Below are 19,115 nucleotides of genomic sequence, written 5' to 3' on the forward strand. Positions count from 1 at the left end.
GCGGCTTGCCATTGCCTTCTCCGTAAGTCTCTTCAGTCGTACCCAATTCTTCGCAACCCTATGGACTGTAGCCCGCCAGGCTCCTGTGTCTGTTGGATTCTCCAGGCAGGAATACTGCAGTGGGTTTCCATGTCCTCCTCCGGGGGATCTTCCTCACCCAGGGATCAAACCCAGGTCTCTTGCATCTCCTGCACTGGCAGGCAGTTCTTTACCATTAGCGCCACCTGGGAACCCCACAAGCTATTTACATTTGCATAAAATCCGTGTAACATCCAGCACTGAGAGCGAACCCTAATGTAAACGATAAGCTTTGACTGATAATGATGTGTCAGTGCTGGTTCATTAATTGCAACAAACATATCACTCTGATGTGAAACGATGATGGGGGAGGAGACTGTGTGTATCTGAGCTAAGAGGGTAAATGGGGCTTTTCATTCAGTTTTGCTGTGAACCTAAAATTGTTGTAGAAAATAAATTCTAAATAGTTTTTGGAAGTTAGCGTCTTGTTCTTCTGACCTTCACCAACACTTGAAACAAAGAGAGCTCCAAAATTTTCTTGAATTTTCTTCCAGTTAAAAATATGTAAGTACAAAATACACACACTCACACAAAGTTTATCTGTGCAAATGAGATCAGTCAATGCAAGTGACCTATACCTTGCTTTAATCATTTATTCATATATTTTGAAAAATCTATTAATAATACTAGATACCAATGTAGCAAACTTTTGAAAGCTGTATAGAATTTTGTTGTTTGGATGTATTATATTTTATTTAACCAATGCCCTATAGATTATATTTACATTGATTTTTCAATGATATATTCCATATTCTATATTCCATATCATGGTGATGTTTTGAAAGAATGTCCCTGGGGCAAACTCTGGTAATGAAATTCTTGGGTGGAAGAGTATAGAGATTTAAAATTGTTTTAGATATTGCCAGTTCACTCTTTGAAATGGTATAGTTTGGACTTGAGTCAAATGAGAGTGCCCATATTCCAAGACCTTCGTTAGAATTATATTATCTATAGGAAAAGGAGTACGTCAAGGTTGTATATTGTCACCCTGCTTATTTAACTTATATGCAGAGTACATCATGAGGAATGCTGGGCTGGAGGAAGCACAAGCTGGAATCAAGATTGCCGGGAGAAATATCAAGAACCTCAGATATGCAGATGACACCACCCTTATGGCAGAAAGTGAAGAGGAACTCAAAGGCCTCTTGATGAAAGTGTAAGAGGAGAGTGAAAAGGTTGGCTTGAAGCTCAACATTCAGAAAACGAAGATCATGGCATCTGGTCCCATCACTTCTTGGGAAATAGATGGGAAAACAGTGGAAACAGTGTCAGACTTTATTTTTGGGGGCTCCAAAATCACTGCAGATGCTGATTACAGCCATGAAATTAAAAGACGCTTGCTCCTTGGAAGGAAAGTTATGACCAGCCTAGATAGCATATTAAAAAGCAGAGACATTACTTTGCCAACCAAGGTCCGTCTAGTCAAGGCTATGGTTTTTCCCGTGGTCATGTATGGATGTGAGAGTTGGACTGTGAAGAAAGCTGATCGTCGAAGAATTGATGCTTTTGAACTGTGGTGCTGGAGAAGACTCCTGAGAGTCCCTTGGACTGCAAGGAGATCCAACCAGTCCATTCTAAAGGAGATCAATCCTGGGTGTTCATTGGAAGGACTGATGCTAAAGCTGAAACTCCAATACTTTGGCCACCTCATGCGACGAGTTGACTCACTGGAAAAGACTCTGATGCTGGGAGCGATTGGGGGTAGGAGGAGACGGGGACGACAGAGAATGAGGTGGCTGGATGGCATCACCGACTCGATGGACATGAGTTTGGGTGAACTCCGGGAGTTGGTGACGGACAGGGAGGCCTGGCGTGCTGTGGTTCATGGGGTCGCTAAGAGTCAGACATGACTGAGTGACTGAACTGAACTGATATCAATTTTATTATCAATTATATTCACTTTTTTCAATTAGAGAAGTGTAAATGCTGCATAATTTTATTTTTACTCATTTAATATAAGTGAGGCTAATAATTTTATGTTTATTAGCTGTCTGTCTTTCTGCAAAAGAATTAATTTATGAGTGGAATATTTAATAATTAAATAGTATTATTTTAATCACACTTACACGGCTATTGTATATATTATAAATATATATTTTAGGCACTTTGATTTTCCAATATAACCATGCTTTGCCATGATCTAGCTTTTAATTTTAAGTAACCATTTTAATCAATATTTCTTTATAAATTCTGTGACTTTTTTTTTAACCACCCACATCTGCTCTTAATATTTTTAATATTATATTTCTACCACTCATGGTATTTTTAAGCTTTTTGCTTTTACATTTATAGAATTACAACACCTCATATTCATACTAGCACTAAAGCGGCCATCCAGGTTCATCTTTACTACAAATGTCAATTCCACTTTCACAATAACCATTATGTTTAGCCAGTACGTCTTTCCCACTGAATAAAATACCATCTTTAGTATATACAACATATTCATGTACATATGGATGAATATTTTCTAGATTTCTGATTTTGTTTCACTGAAACTAATTTTTCTTTTTTCAGAATCTTTGTAGCAATTTTGTACATGTATTGCTCAAAAAAAACTTCATTCTGCCAAGTCTTCCACAAAACATCTCATTGGTGTTCTAATTTGGTTGTCATAGGCTCCACAGATTACTTTTAGAAGATAATATCTTTATGATATTGAAACTATTTATCTAAAAATAAGTTATGACTATTTTTCTAAGTGTTTTTTTTTTTTTAATAATCCTCACAAGAGTTTTAAAGTTTCCCTCACATAAACCCTGAATGTTTCTTGTTCCTAGGATTTTTTTTTTAATGTGTTTTTCTTGGTATTGTAAATGGGCTATTTCCTTCCTTAAATTTTCTGTTTATAGTTGGTACATAAGAAAACTAATGATTTTTATATAAATTTTGCAACTAGGGAATTTCTGGATTCTCTCTTTTATTTCTAATAGTTTTTTCAAACAATTCTCATGAATTCTAATAGTATGCAATCATATTGTCTGCAAATAACAATAATTTAATGTCTTCTATTCTCACTTTTATAGTTCTTCTCCTCCCACGTAACTTCACTAGCTAACACTTTTAGAGCTATGATAGTCATAATATTGACCTCCTTGCCAACCTGGCTTTAAATTACTTTTTAAAGTTAGAGCATATGGGCAAGGTTTTTCAGAATTTGTCCCACTCACTTGCTTTCCCTTTGCAGTGCTTATGGGGTGGAAACATGATTAGGAACATCTTCAAGCTTTGGGCATTTTTGCATTCTTCTTTCTCTGGCTGATACTTTTCAAAGACTGTTGTGAGGAGCTGTGCCATTCCCTGTCTTTGATTGTGGCCCATACAACAGGGGGTATCCACTTCTGTTAGATCTTTTAGGCTACACGGATGGAGGTTGTGACCTAACTTCTCTCGTTCATCCTCAGGCAGAAACGCCACCCTGTTATTGACTGTATGCTTATTAGCTGCAGATCCTTCATTGGCACATTTAACAATTACAACAAGCTTAAGAGATGGTTATGATCCCTAAGCTACTGATGAAGCCTAGAAAACAACTTGTCTTAGTTACATGGTTAATCAGTAGCAGAGGCAGGACTTGAAGACATGTGTCTCTGTCTCCAAGCCCCGCCGTCTTCCTGCTACATGTCCTTGCATCTCAAGAAGGCTTTGACCAAACAAGGGATGGTCAAAGTTCTGGGTAAATGTGAATGAAGGAGAGATCAATTCTGCTTCGGGAGGGTGGAGAAGTGATGCCTCTGCTAAAGAGTGACACTGAAAAGGATGAACAGCAACAACAAAAACCCGACCTCCCTCCATGATTCAGAAAACACCATCCCTGCCTCCCAAGAGAAGTAAGCACGTCACAATCTCAAGACAGCCCTTGACTGATTTCCCTCTGGGGTCCCTGCAGTTCCTCATTTTCAAGCATGGTCAATTATTTTCAAGTCCAAGCTTACTTGTCCTAAGTGTGGGCCCACGCTCAACAAGTTTCTTTAGGGAGAAAAAAATACTTGTTTTTTCCCGAGGAAACTTAATTCAAGTTTTTGAACTCATTTCTTCTTTAAAGCAGTTCCTATTGCAAACCCAATTCTGTGGTGGGATTTATTAAAGCACAGAACAGAAAAGACATTTGCTCAGAAGTGACTCAGGAATATGATGTGGATTAGAACCTGGAAAAATAATAAATCATAAAGATGCTGAGTCCTAAAAACACAGCCACATTTGAAACTAGACAGAGATTTGAACCAATAAGCTATTGTTAAATGAACACGAGTATGTCAGGAACTATCTGAGTCACTTCCCATTTGAGAAGTTTTATTTAGCCTCTAATTTTTCTCTTAACTCTTTTTAACCCTATTAAAGGAAACATTAACATGTCCTTTCACTCTCTTTTATGATGAATAAATAAAAGGATAATTAAATTTCTACGAGTTATTCCAGGGATAACTAAAGATCTTTAATTAGAGTGGATAATTCCTGATTAAAGGGTCGTTAATTCATTGGTTGAGGATTGTATTTATTATGCCTTATTAAGAGGATTCTGGGAGTCTGGAGTTTATCATGACTGTTTTCCTTGTTCTTTCATACCATCCAGCCTCTAGAGCTGCAGCTAATCAGAGCTTAGTTACCTTTACTAGTTCAGTTCAGTTCAGTTCAGTTCAGTTGCTCAGTCGTGTCCAACTCTTTGCAACCCCATGGACTGAAGCATGCCAGGCAACCCTGTCCATCACCAACTCCCGGAGTTTACCCAAACTCACGTCCATTGAGTCGGTGATGCCATCCAACCATCTCATCCTCTGTCGTCCCCTTCTCCTCCAACCTTCCATCTTTCCCAGCATCAGGGTCTTTTCCAATGAGTCAGCTCTTCGCATGAGGTGACCAAAGTATTGGAGCTTCAGCTTCAGCATCAATCCTTCCAATGAATATTCAGGACTGATCTCCCTTAGGATGGACTGGTTGGATCTCCTTGCAGTCCAAGGACTCTCAAAAATCTTCTCCAACACCACAGTTCAAAAGCATCAATTCTTCTGCACTCAGCTTTCTTTATAGTCCAACTCTCATATCCATACATGACTACTGGAAAAACCATAGCCTTGATCAGATGGACCTTTGTTGGCAAAGTAATGTCTCTGCTTTTTAATATGCTGTATAGGTTGGTCATAGCTTTCCTTCCAAGGAGCAAGTGTCTTTTAATTTCATGGCTGCAGTCACCATCTGCAGTGATTTTGGAGACCAAAATATAAAGTCTGTCACTGTTTCCACTATTTCCCCATCTATTTGCCATGGAGTGATGGGACCGGATGCCATGATCTTAGTTTTCTGAATGTTGAGCTTTAAACCAAATTTTTCACTCTCTTCTTTCACTTTCATCAAGAGGCTCTTTAATTCTTCTTCACTTTCTGCCATAAGGGTGGTGTCATCTGCATATCTGAGGTTCTTGATATTTCTCCCGGCAATCTTGATTCCAGTTTGTGCTTCATCCAGCCCAGCATTTCTCATGATGTACTCTGCATATAAGGTAAATAAGCAGGGTGACAATATACAGCCTTAACATACTCCTTCTCCTATTTGGAACCAGTCTTCCTGACCTGCATACAGGTTTCTTAAGAGGCAGGTCAGGTGGTCTGGTATTCCCATCTCTTTCAGATTTTTTCACAGTTTGCTGTGATCCACACAGTCAAAGGCTTTGGCATAGTCAATAAAGCAGAAATAGATGTTTTTCTGGAACTCTCTTGCTTTTTTAATGATCCAGCATATGTTGGCAATTTGACCTCTGGTTCCTCTGCTTTTTCTAGAACCAGCTTGAACATCTGGAAGTTCACAGTTCATGTATTGTTGAAACCTGGCTTGGAGAATTTTGAGCATTACTTTATTAGCGTGTGAGGTGAATGCAACTGTGCATAGTTTGAGCATTCTTTGGCCTTGCCTTTCTTTGGAACTGGAATGAAAACTGACCATTTCCAGTCCTGTGGCCACTGCTGCATTTTCCAGTTTTGATGGCATATTGAGTGCAGCACTTTCACAGCATCATCTTTTAGGATTTGAAGTAGCTCAACTGGAATTCCATCACTTCCACTAGCTTTGTTTGTAGTGATGCTTCCTAAGGCCCACTTGACTTTGCATTCCAGGATGTCAGGCTCTAGGTGAGTGATCACACCATCTTGATTATCTGGGTCATGAAGAGGTCAAGTCAAAAGCCTTGGAATTATTCACTGGAAGGACTGATGCTGAAGCTGATGCTCCAATACTTTGACCAGCTGATGTGAAGAGCCAACTCACTGGAAAATATCTTGATGCTGGGAAAGATTGAGGACAGGATTAGAAGGGGGCAACAGAAGATGAGATGGTTGGATGGCATCACTAACTAATTGGATATGAGTTTGGGCAAACTCTGGGAGAAGTGAAGGACAGGGAAGCATGGTGTATTGCAGTCTGTACATGCATGACTGCTAAGTCGCTTCAGTCATGTCTAGCTCTTTGTGACCATATGGACCATAGCCCACCAGGCTCCTCTGTCCATGGGATTCTCCAGGCAAGAATACTAGAGTGTGTTGCCATGCCCTCCTCCAGGGGATCTTCCTGACCCAGGGATCAAACCCACATCCCTTATGTCTCCTGCATTAGCAGGCATGTTCTTTACCACTAGCACAACCTGGGAAGCCCATGCTGAAGTCTATGGGGTCACAAAGAGTCAGACATGGCTTAATTACTGAACAACAACAACAATAGATAGGCAGCTGGAGAACCTTACCTTGACACTCAAAAAAAGGGTGAAATAATCAATCGTTCATTTACTGGCAAGAAAATTCAGTGGTTACTTATTGATCACTTCACCAGCCCTGACATAGGCATAATCTTGCCCAGAATACTTAAAGGACAATTTGATACATGACCTTCTCTAACAGAACTTCTAATCTAGTGTGGAGACAAATTGTTACCCAGAGAATATAGAGAACCATGAACATAGACTAGTAAGAGTAGTCATTTAAATATGTCATAAATATCAGAATGTGATTCAGAACTAACATAGGAGAAGATGTCAAGGTATCTACCATTGTAGTTATAAAGAATATCTGCAAGGTTGGGATTTGTTTCTAAAACATCAAGTGTTTTGTTTTTGTTTTCAAGAGTCAAATTCTGAATTATTAGTGTATTTCTAACTTACATTTCTATCATGAAATTGAGTTTTCTGAATAATAGGGACATAAGATTCATAGTTTTATTTCCTCTATTGTAAAGGAGAGTTTTATATTAAGTGGTTTAGTTTTATTATGGACAGTTATGGAAAAACCAAAGGATACACACAGACCATACCAATGAGGAGATCTTGCTGTATATTTCCAGGCAGAAGTGATTCCTACAGTCCTCCCTTAGATGCCAGTTGTCAGTGACTCCATCCTTATAGAGTGAAGTTCTGACCACAGTGAAAACCACCACTTTCCCGTTCTCAAGGGAAATGTATAATCATCTGAAAAATCTGGCTAAGCATCATTCTAATCAACAGGTTCCAGTGACTATGAAAACCAACTCTGAAAAACTTAACCTCTGAAGAAGTCAAAATTGGCTCCCTAAGCCTGCCAAAGATCTGAATTTCTACAAATATCAAACTTTCTTGCTTTCTTTTCTTTTTTGTTTTTCTTATTCTTACTAATTCCCCTATTTCCATGTCTTTATGTACTTTTATCATCTTTTACTAAATGCAGTCTTTCAAATGGCCTCAAAATCTTATTATAAAAATATATAATAAGAACAAAAATATACATAGGAAATTAGATTAGGGTAATAGTCTGAGAATACATGCCTCTATCATTTACTTCCCTAGAGGAGACATAAAAAAAATTTTATTAGAGAAAGCAGAATTATAACATTAGCAGTAAACAATAAAGAGTCTCTTCAGTGAATCACACTTGCTGAAGAATCCTTAAAAGTAAAATGCAGGAAGAATTAGCTTGACAAAGAAGTGTGTGTGTGTGCCCAATTGCATCTGATTCTTTGCAATCCTATGGAGTAGACCACCAGGCTACTCTGTTCACTGAATTTTCCAGGCAAGAATACTGGAGTGGGTTGCCATTTCTTACTCCAGGGAATCTTACTGACTCAGGATCTTAATAATGAAGGACAAAAGAACACAAAGAAAGGACAGCTTTGTTAAAGCAGGAGCATTTCTAGGGGTTTGTCATGTCAGAGGTAAAAGATATGAGAAACAAAAAAGTATGCTGAGAACTGTCAAGGTATTTTTTCACAGAACTAAATTTATAGCTGTTGGTCTTTCCTACTTTTGTAACAGACAGTTTTGGGCAGTGATGTAGATACTTGTGTGGGAGAAGCCAGAAAGTGCCAAGATGGGTTGTGACATCCTGAAAGAACACAGAACATGCTCTTTTCAGTTACAAGCTACTGGTGACTCACACGGATACACTTAACCCATAAGAAACCCACGATCACTATAAGCAGGCTTTAGCTTAAACTGAAATGGAATTCCAGAAAAAAAGATGAAAAAATATTAAAAAGCATATTTTGAACAAAACCAAGAGTATGACACAAAGGAATGAAAATGTAAATAAATAATATTTCATTTACTACTTTAATAAAAATTTGTTTATTTAAATAGTATTTATTTAATAGGGAATATTCAATAAGCTAAAGCATAAGAAATTAGATTTATTATAGAAAATATAGGAAAGGACTTAATAAGCAAGGTCTTAGGAAAAATATTCTTAAGTTTAATTTCAGAAAAGTCATAAAATCCTTTTATGAATTTTATCATACATAAAAAAATAATAATAATAATATTAAAATAAAATTGGTAGGTCTGAGAATATAATCTCAATATATGTAATAAATAATTTATATGAATGCTATTTGAAGAAATTCTATAAATGAAAATAATAAAAAAACCTAAGTCCCTGGCAAAGTTACTTAGGAAACTTAAGAAAATGCAACTGTATAAATTACCAAGGAAATAAAATGAAAACAATAAGATAGTTTTTTCACCCTCTAGACTGGCAATAAGGACTACCATAAATTTCTTTCTTTCTTTGTGTAGCTCCTGATAATTAAGAAATTTTCTGTCAAACACTATTTAGATACAAGAGAAAGTAAAGAGACATCAGTGACCTCAAATGACAAGGAATACAGTCTTTGCAAAAATAGTCTGGCAAAGCCAGTTACTAAATGAATCAGGATAGCCTTCAATAAACCATTCTTCAAGAAGATACAATTATAAATATATACATGCACAAAATAACTGAGACTCAAAATATATAAAGAACATACTGAGAGAATTACAACAGAATTTAGAAATAAACATTTCTAAAATAATAGTTGGGGACTTTGATGCCCATACTTTCTATAATGGGTTGATGTTCTAGATAGAAAATCAATAAGGAAATAGAAAACTTGACACTATGTTATAAAGCATTAGCCCTAACAGACATATATAGAATATTCCCTTCAACTACAATAGAATACACATTCTCAAGTGCACAGAGCATACACAATCTTCTTTATCGAAAAAGAAGAAACTAAACTCAAAGTTAGTAGAAGGAGGTAATAAACATTGGAAATAAATTAATGGAAAGTAGAAAAGCAAGACATAACTAACAAAATCAAAAGCTGATGATGAAAAAAAAATCAATACTTTGACAAGTGCAAAGAAAACACAGTGAAACACCACTTCGAACCTGCTATAATTATAATTTTAAAAAGTGGAAGTAAATGTTGGTGAGGATGTGGAGACTTTAGAACTCCACCCCTTGCTGGTAGGAATGTAAAATGCAGCTACTGTGGAAAAGAGTTTGGTTCCGTTCCGTTCCGTTCCCGTCGCTCAGTCGTGTCCGACTCTATGCGACCCCGTGGACTGTAGCCTACCAGGCTCTCCGTCCATGGGATTCTCCAGGCAAGAATACTGGAGTGGGTTACCGTTTCCTTCTCCAGGGAAAGAGTTTGGTAGTTCCTTAAAAAGCTAAACATAGAATTACCATAAGACTCAGCAATCACACTCTTAAGAATACACCAAAGAATTGAATTCAGGGATTCAAAATGTACACAAATATTGATTGTAGCTCTGTTCACTACAGCCAATATGTGAAACAACCCCGGCGTCCATCAACAGATGACTAAACAGAACATGGTACATACATATAGTGGAACGCTGCACAGCCATAAAAAGGAAAGAAGTTGTAATCCACGCTACAACACCAAAGAATCCTGAAAATGTGTACTCAGTGAAATAAGCCAGTTACAGGTCAAATATTGCAAGATCAACTTAAATTTCTAGAATGGGTAAATTCATACAGAGAGAAGGCAGGGTGGAGATTGTCAGGGGTTAGGGTAATGTGAGAATGAGGAGTATTATTTAATAGTTACAGAGCTTCTGTTCAAGGTGATGAAAAAGTTTTGGAAACATAATGGCAATAGTTGTAGGGCATTATAAATATAACTAATGCCACAAAACTGTAGCTTTAAAATGCTTAAAATGGCAAACTGTATGTTATATATATTTCCACAGAATAAAAATCTGAGGAAAAAATCAGTGCTATTATAAGGTGAAGAAATTGATACACAAGAAGGTACTTCTTGATACTTCTTGGAGGACATTTTGTCACTATCAAAATATAAAATATTTATGGATGGACACAATGTATTTTTCTTTTTTGATGGATTTGTAGGACCTGAAACATACCAAGTTACTTCCACTCTGGAAAAGCACAGCCTTGAGTGTAAAGTTCAGTGATTCACCACAACCTCTTTCTGCCTACTGGTTGGGGTGAAGGGTATCAAGGAAAGGGTCATATTAAATGAAAATCACTTTCTTCTAATGACTCAAAATGGTTACAGTTTGGCAACTATGCATTTTATCTCTTACCTCATTGCCTTCCTGGAATAAGACCATATTCTACCAGCTCCTCCTGGGGCAAAATACAAAATCAGCCAGAATAACAGCTGCAATGCAAATGAAAGCCAAGAATTAGGGAGTTTGTAACTGTTGTTTTATTTTGGTTTTCTCTTCTGTTTTTTAGCATAAAATACTGGGCAATAGGAAAAGTTGTCTTGTATTTATTTGGCCCAGGATAGTCAGTTTTCACGTATCCCTCTCCCATATTCTAATAAATTGGAAACCATCAGTGACAATGTACAGGGAGAAAGAAAAAACCACAGTCTGAAACAGAGTAGAGAACAGAACCCGGAAGCTAAATTGTGGGTCAGAGACGAAAGGAGCAGAGGGATTTAAGATACTGAACATCCTCTGGGAAAGAAAAGAGGGAACAATTCAGGAAGCCCAGGATCAGAGAAAGATACTTGATCAGCCCAAGAGTCAAGAAAAACCTTCAGGGCCCATCTGGGGAAGAACAGACCAAGATTTGTATATTCGACTACTTACATCAGTTGATTGTTTCCTGAGTATAAACCATCTCAAAACATAGTGACTCAACCTACTGTATAGCACTGGGAACTCTGCTCAATGTTACATGGCAGCCTGAATAAGAGGGCAGTTTGGGGGAGAATGGATACAGGTATGTATATGGCTGAGTCCCTTTGCTATCTATCTGAAACTATCACAACTATTAACTATTATTAATCATCTATACTCTAATATAAAATAAAAATTTTAAAAAAAGACACACACAGTGACTTTAAACAACATTCATTTAGTTGACATATTCGTGGATTAGCCATTTGGGTTGGGTTCAGCAGGATGGTTTCTCTGGTTCCATCTGCATTAATCATGCATATGTGTTCAGCTGCAAGGTCATCTCCAGGGCCAATGAGTGGGTAAGACTCAGACAGCCCCGAGATGTCTTCTGACCTATGTTGTCCCTAATCTTCTAGAAGGCTCACTCAAGATCACTCACAGAACAGCTGGGCAACTTCCCAAGAGAACAAGCACAAGAATTCCAGTCCTTCCACTGTGTTTTATTTGTGAAGCAAGCTCCAAGTTCAGCCTAGATTCAAACAGCAAGGAAACAGACTTCACATCTTACTGAGAGAAGTGCAAAGTCACAGTGCAAAGGGGTGTTGACACAGGACAGGAATAACTGTAGCCATCCTTGTAATCAACACAAGATACCATGTCCTCAAACAAACAAGAAGCAGAATCTGAATTTATACCCTGTGTATAAGGCTGTCCCAGGAACTATGATTTTTTAAAAAGTAAAAATAGGTTTTTATTGCTTTTTGGTGAGTGCCTGTTCTCTGTGCAGATTTTTCTCTGCATACCTATGGAGAAAAATAATGGTCTTGGATTTATGGAAAGTGCATGTGTTCTTCTGAATGTATTCCAAACAGCTATGATTTTGGAGCTACAGCTCCAGAATGATTGCCCAGTTGTTGCCTGTTAGTGGTCTCGAGTCTTTGGGAAACCCCAGATGGAAAATGTGCCGGGGAAACAGAAATGAAACAGGGATCCATTCTCTTTCAGTAGGGTGATGATCTGATTAAAAGTGTAAGGATTAGCAGAATTTGCCAGACCATTAAAGTCAGGAAAGGTAGTCCCAATAGAGAGGAGAATGTAGTAAGAGATAACAAAGTACATCGGACTCAGCAAAGGGTGAGTGATTCAGTGCAAAAGGCTCAGCTATAAGAGCCCAAGAAGCAGTGAAGACTGGCTATAGACTTTTACCAAGTGCAGAACACAGGACTCTCTCCCACCAGATGCAAAAGTGTCTGCGCAGGCTCCCACACCTCACTCTGACCACTTGTTTTATTAATGGCATAGTTCATGTCTGAGACTATATTGTTGCTGTTCAGCCGCTAAGTCATGTTCGACTCTGCGATGCTGTGGACTATAGCATGCCAGGCTCTCCTGTCCTTCACCGTCTCCTGGAGTTTGCTCACATTCATGTCCATTGAGTCGATGATGCCATCCGACCATCTCATCCTCTGTTGCCTGCTTCTCCTCCTGCCTTCAATCTTTCTCAGCACCAGGGTCTCTTCAAATGAGCCAGCTCGATTGAAACCCACAATTCAAGCAGAACACCTTCAGGTTTCTATGAAGGCAGGTACCCCACTGCCACATTGTTCTGTCTACTGTTTTATCCCTCACCTTCTCCTGCAGAATGGGGATACTGTTGGCTTCACATGTGTCCATGTGTTTCTCAATATTACACATCCCAAAGGTGAATGATCCACTTGGAGTTGGAATGATACTCTTTTATAGCATTTCCCATACTGTCACTTCATGCCAGAAAAGTTACTTTTCTCCAGAGATTTGTTTTTGGTATAAAATTGCATCCTGGCACAGTCTTGATTCTTATTGACAAGCTTCCTTGTTTACTGCTGTTCATCCTTAAGATGCTGCCTCATTAAAGATGGAAAGGTTAACAACTGAACCCTGTTTGCCTCGAGTAAATCAGACTCAATTTTCTGGAGCTCACTGCAAACAATCTGCTCCAAAAGAGCTAATTAGGGCTGAGAATACAAAATGGGAGTCCGGATGGCACCATTTGCATCATCTCAATTGCAGGCTTCTTTTTCTCCTTCACATCAAAAGAGTCGTTCTGTAAAAGTTAATCTCCTTTTTTTTTTTTTCTTGAAAGGAAAATGTGCGCTGAAGATGGGGATCCATACACTGTGGCATTCTGATGTCAGTGATGGCTGCAGAGGCAGAATGAGGGCCATAGAATGTATGAAAACATTTCTCAGCTTCCTCGAGCTGAGCTCATGGTTGCTGACAGGCTCCTAAAGGTGCTGGGATGGCCATCTATTTGCTTAGGAACCACAGAGTGGGGTTTCTGGATGCAGCTCTGGTAGAAACAACCTGCTTTCTGTGCGTGTGTGTGTGTGTGTGTGTGTGTGTGAAGGAAAGGAGAGACCTCTGTGTGTGTGTGTGTGTGTGTGTGTGTGTGAAGGAAGGGAGAGACCTGTCAATAGACAGAAGTAGCTCTTTTCTCATGTGTCAGTTTGGTTTTGTGGTATAACACACCAGCCCAAACAAACTGATTTCACTCAACAACACTTTATTAATGCTTTGATGTCTATAAGGTGACAGGGTAATTCTGCTGATCCAAGCCTGGCTCAGCTAACCAAGGCTGGGTGCGCTCATGATTTGCAGTCACCACTAGGTCCAGTGGAGACAGGGCTCAGCTTGGACGGCTCATCTCTAGTCCATATGGTACTTCATCCTCCTGCAGGCTAGCTTGGGTTAATTAGCATGGCAGCTTGGCAGGCTTCTCCGGGAGTGAACCAAAGCATGCAAGACTTCTTGGCCCAGATTCGGAACTGGCAAGGCATTCCACCCACCACATTCCACGGGCCAATGCAAGTCCCAGGGCCAGGTTGGATTTAAACAGTGGGGGAAATGATTTCAGCTCTTGAGGAGTTACAAAGTCACTGAAAAAATGGGCATAGAGATAAAGAAAGATGGAGAATTTACCAAAGTCATAAGGGATTACAAACTTTATTATGAGCAAAATCTCAAAATGAAACAAATGATATGTTCTTTAGTTATTTTGGTAAATAAAAAATAAATGTGTTATGTGTTCTTTAGTTATTATATCAACAAATAGGGTGGGTTAGGGTTGTGTTGGAATATGAAGCAGGGTAGGTTGATGTACCATTCACTTTTCCAACTTAATCTTGCTTGCTGGTTTGGGAAGCTCTTTGATAAGATTTTTAATATACCAAATTGTGATGGATAACTTTAGTAGGTGTGAATAAAGGGTTTCTCTGCCTAACAGCACTTAATAAACCTTTTGCATTCCATCAGACATAAAACAACTCAGAGAAGCAGGTTAGGACAGTTTTGTGAGACAGGGCATCTGAGTGAGCAATGGCTCAGACAGCACTGGCCCTTTGCCTCTATCTCACTGTATAAGAGAAGGAAGTGGTGAGGTCCTGAGAGTTTGGGTTTTAGGGACTCCAAAAGAATGTATAAGAATAGCCAAATGCTGATACTATTGATTAATTTAGACAAACTTTAGGAAATTCGAAATTAAATCTTTAGAAGACCAAAAGGATTACGGCTAGTTTCACTTAAATAAGGAAGGAGATCTTCATTCATGGTAAGCCTTGGAAAAAAGCATCATGGCACGATGGGAAAAAGATAAGACACCAGTTTAATCAGTTTGATCAGTTTTAATTCTAGGAATGACACTATACTTAGAAGGCAGGGAATTCTGAAAAGTAAATAATAACAGCCTAATCGAAAAAGAAAACTTATTCCAAAATATCCCTGAACCTAGAGTGAGTTTACCATCTCTCCCTTGACTCTGGTATTCCTTGGCCTCCGTTCAAAGTAGCCCCAAATGCAGAAATACTCATCAATACGAACAGACAAAGCTCCAGGAGAAGCCTTCTAGTTTTGTTCTCAACTGTCATCCACATGTTAAATTACTCCAGAAGAGTTCTATTACATATATTTAGAAATTTATCTTTTTTTATTTCTCTTCTTTTATTGCTGATGTTCCTAGTTTCCTACTTTCTGATGTCATTTACCTGCTGTCTAAAGAGATTTCTTTAGTCATCTTTTTAGAGTACATCTATGGCAAGGACTTCTTTTAGCTTTCCTTCATCTAAGATGTATTTATTTCAGCTTTTTCCTGAAGGATATTTTTTCTGCATATAAAATTATAGGTGAACCATTCTTTATTTTTTTCAGCGTCTTAAAAATGTTATTTAACTTTGTTCCAGACTCCATCCCTTTTTATGGGAATTCTGTACTCATTTGAATCATTATTCATTTATAACTGAGGAATGTTCTTTCTAGCTTACTTCTAGAATTTTTCTTTGCCTCTGATCTTTGACCATTTTTTAAATAATATATCTTGGTATTGATTTCTTTTCATTTTTCCTGTTTGAAGTTTGCTGAGCATCTTGAATCTATAGGCTTATATCTCTCAAAAATGTGGGCTATTTTAGCCATTATTTCTTCAAATAGTTTTTCCCCCTTGTTCTTTTTTATTAATCATCAAAGATTATAATTGTACAAGATTGAGAATTATAGAACGAAATACAAGTACTGGAGGAGAATTGCTCTACAATATTGGGTTGGCCTCTGCCACACATCAATATGAATCAGCCACAGGTATACATATGTCCCCTCCTTCCTGAACCGCCCTCCCATCTCCTTCCCCATCCTATCCCTCTAGGTTATCACAGAGCACTGGGTTAAGCTCCCTGTTTTACACAGAAAATTATCACTTGCTATCTGTTTTACATATGGTCATGTACACATTTCCATGCTATTCTCTCAATGTGTCCCACTCTCTGCGTCCCCCACTGTGTCCTCAAGTCTCTCTCTACGTCTGCATCTCCACTGCTGCTCTGCACATAGGTTCATCAGTACCTTCTTTCTAGATTCCATACACATGGGTTAATACACAATATTCATCTTTCTCTTTCTGATTTAATTCACTCTGTATAACAGGCTTTAGGTTCATCCACCTCATTAGCACTGATTCAAATGCATTCTTTTTTATAGCTGAATAATATTGATGCCTTTGACCTGCAGTGCTGGAGAAGACTCTTGAGAGTCCCTTGGACTGCAAGAAGATCAAACCAGTCCATTCTAAAGGAAATCAACCCTGACTATTCATTGGAAGGACTGATGCTGAAGCTCCAGTACTTGGGCCACCTGATGTGAAGAGCTAACTCATTAGAAAAGACCTTGATGCTGGGAAAGATTGAAGGCAAGAGGAGAAAAGGATGACAGAGGACAAGATGGTTGGATGGCATCACCGACTCAATGGACATGAGTTTAAACAAGCTCTGGGAGATGGTGAAGGACGGGGAAGCCTGGTGTGCTGCAGTCCATGATGTCACAGAGTCGGACATGACTGAGCGAATGAACAACAATATTCCATTGTATCTATGTACCACAACTTCTGTATTCATTTATCTATCACTGGACATCTAGGTTTTTTCCAGGTTCTAGCCATTGTAAAGAGTGCTGCAGTGAACACTGGTGTACATGTGGCTCTTTCAATTATGGTTTTCTCAGAGTATATGCCCAATAGTGGGATTGGTGGGTCATATGGTAGTCTATTCCAAGAACTGCTTTAGTTATTATTTCTTCAAATAGTTGTTTAATGCTCAGTCCATCTTCTTTTCCCTTTTTTGGAACACAAATGCCATTTCATGATTTAAGTTGATTATCATCTTTGTATTTTAATATAGTGAGGCTAGTTTATGTCTTATCTGTCACCGCATACTTTGAGTTTTACTTCTCACTTTTCTCTGTAAATATAGACCAATTTGCAACCAAATTGACCTTTTTAGTCTTCTTGTCTTTGACCACACTGCATAGCATGCAGGCCCCAACCAAGGATCAAACCCATGTCTCCTGCAGTGGAAGCACAGAGGTTTAGCCACTTGATCACCAGGCAAGTCCTCAAACTGACTCTTTTAGTTTAGATAAAAACTAACTTCTAAAATTAGGGCTAAAAAAAATGGAAGCATGTGGAAGATATTAAAAAACTGAGTATTAAAAAAAAAAAATGTAACCCCATTTAGATTAGTGCCTGGCACAGGATGGTGTCTCCGTGAGGCAGAGGACATGAGTGTCTTTTCTGTACATTCCCGCTATAACTCTCCAGCCCAGAAAGGTAGATATCAGTGTCAGCCATATTATGAACAACACTATCATCTATACTGGTATTTTTATTAATAGACTATTAGCATTGAAAAATGAGTAGCCAATAAAAACTGAGAATAAATTAGCATGCATTCATATAATGAAATACTGCAAAGTCACTGAAAAATATTCTACTCTTTGAGACTATTTAAAGATATGCAAATATGCTGCAATGTATGTTGTTAAGCAACTAAGGAAGACATGACATTTTTATATCAGATAATTACAATTTTTGGTAAAATTTTGTAGAGGATTTCTGAGAGCAAATAGCCCTAGTTGGTTACAGGATAATGAATTTTCTTTTTTTTATTTAACTTTCAGTTTTTTCAAATGTTCCATCTTGAACATATATTACTTTCTAATCAAGAAAATGAACAAAAAATAAATAACATTCAGTACATTAGTGTCTGATGTGATTAGGGTATTCTGATGTTGTTCTGTGCTGCTGGTGTCCTGTGGGTAAATACATAAAACATTTTAGATGGACAGCTTTGTTCTGCTCTGAAGGGTCCCTAAGTGCTGAGGATTCTCACATACAGAAAAGTTTAAAGATTTTATTTCAGAAAAGCCTTTTTGTCATCTGTCCAGTGGGGCACTTAGATTGATTCTTGGCCTGGAGTCCAAGAGGGCACAAGCAAACTGCCTCCTCTGAGATCTCCCAAGTTTATACTCCAAAGCAGTTGGTTACAATAGCTGGTTCTAGGTCTGGAGACAAGTATTTTGCTGCCCCAGGATAATATTAATAGTGCAGACCCCACACCTGCTCTGATTTCTAGAAGTTCTTTATGAGCTATGAGATTGGACATTTGTTGTGATGTGAGTTGCGAACATATTTTCCAATGACATTTATCTGTTTTCTTTCTGCAGTCAATGTAATCAATTATTTCTGAGCTGATTTCTGCTGTATGACTGACGGTTTAAAAAGACTCCTACATTCTGAAAAGAATCTGTCTACATTTACATCTGATAATATTATGCTTTTATTTTTGTGTTTAAATTGTTGAACTTTCTTTTTTTTAATTTTTTTTAATTGGAGGCTAATTACTTTACAATAATATATTGGTTGGTTTTGCCATACATTGACATGAATCCGCCCCGGGTTTACATGTGTTCCTCTTCTTGAACCCCCCTCCCACCTCCCTCCTCCCCATATCCTCCCTCCAGGTCATCCCCATGCACCAGCCCTGAGCATCCTGTATCATGCGTCAAACCTGGACTGGTGATTCATTTCACATGTGATAATACACATGCTTCAATGCCATTTTCCCAAATCATCCCACCTTCACCCTCTTCCATTGTTGAACTTTCTCTTGCAGAATAAGATACATATGTGAATGTATATAAACTATAAAGCTGACTGAATTTTAAAAATGGAATATACCTATGTGATCACTACTCAAATGAAGAATCAGCATGTTAACAGGATGCCTGAAGCCCCCAAGACCTCTCTCAGTCACAAGCACCCACCTCCCAAGGTTAAACACCA

This window comes from Moschus berezovskii, chromosome 24, assembly GCF_049115385.1.
Source record: "Moschus berezovskii isolate FMDL1 chromosome 24, NW_MosBer_1.0, whole genome shotgun sequence".
NCBI lineage: Eukaryota > Metazoa > Chordata > Mammalia > Artiodactyla > Moschidae > Moschus > Moschus berezovskii.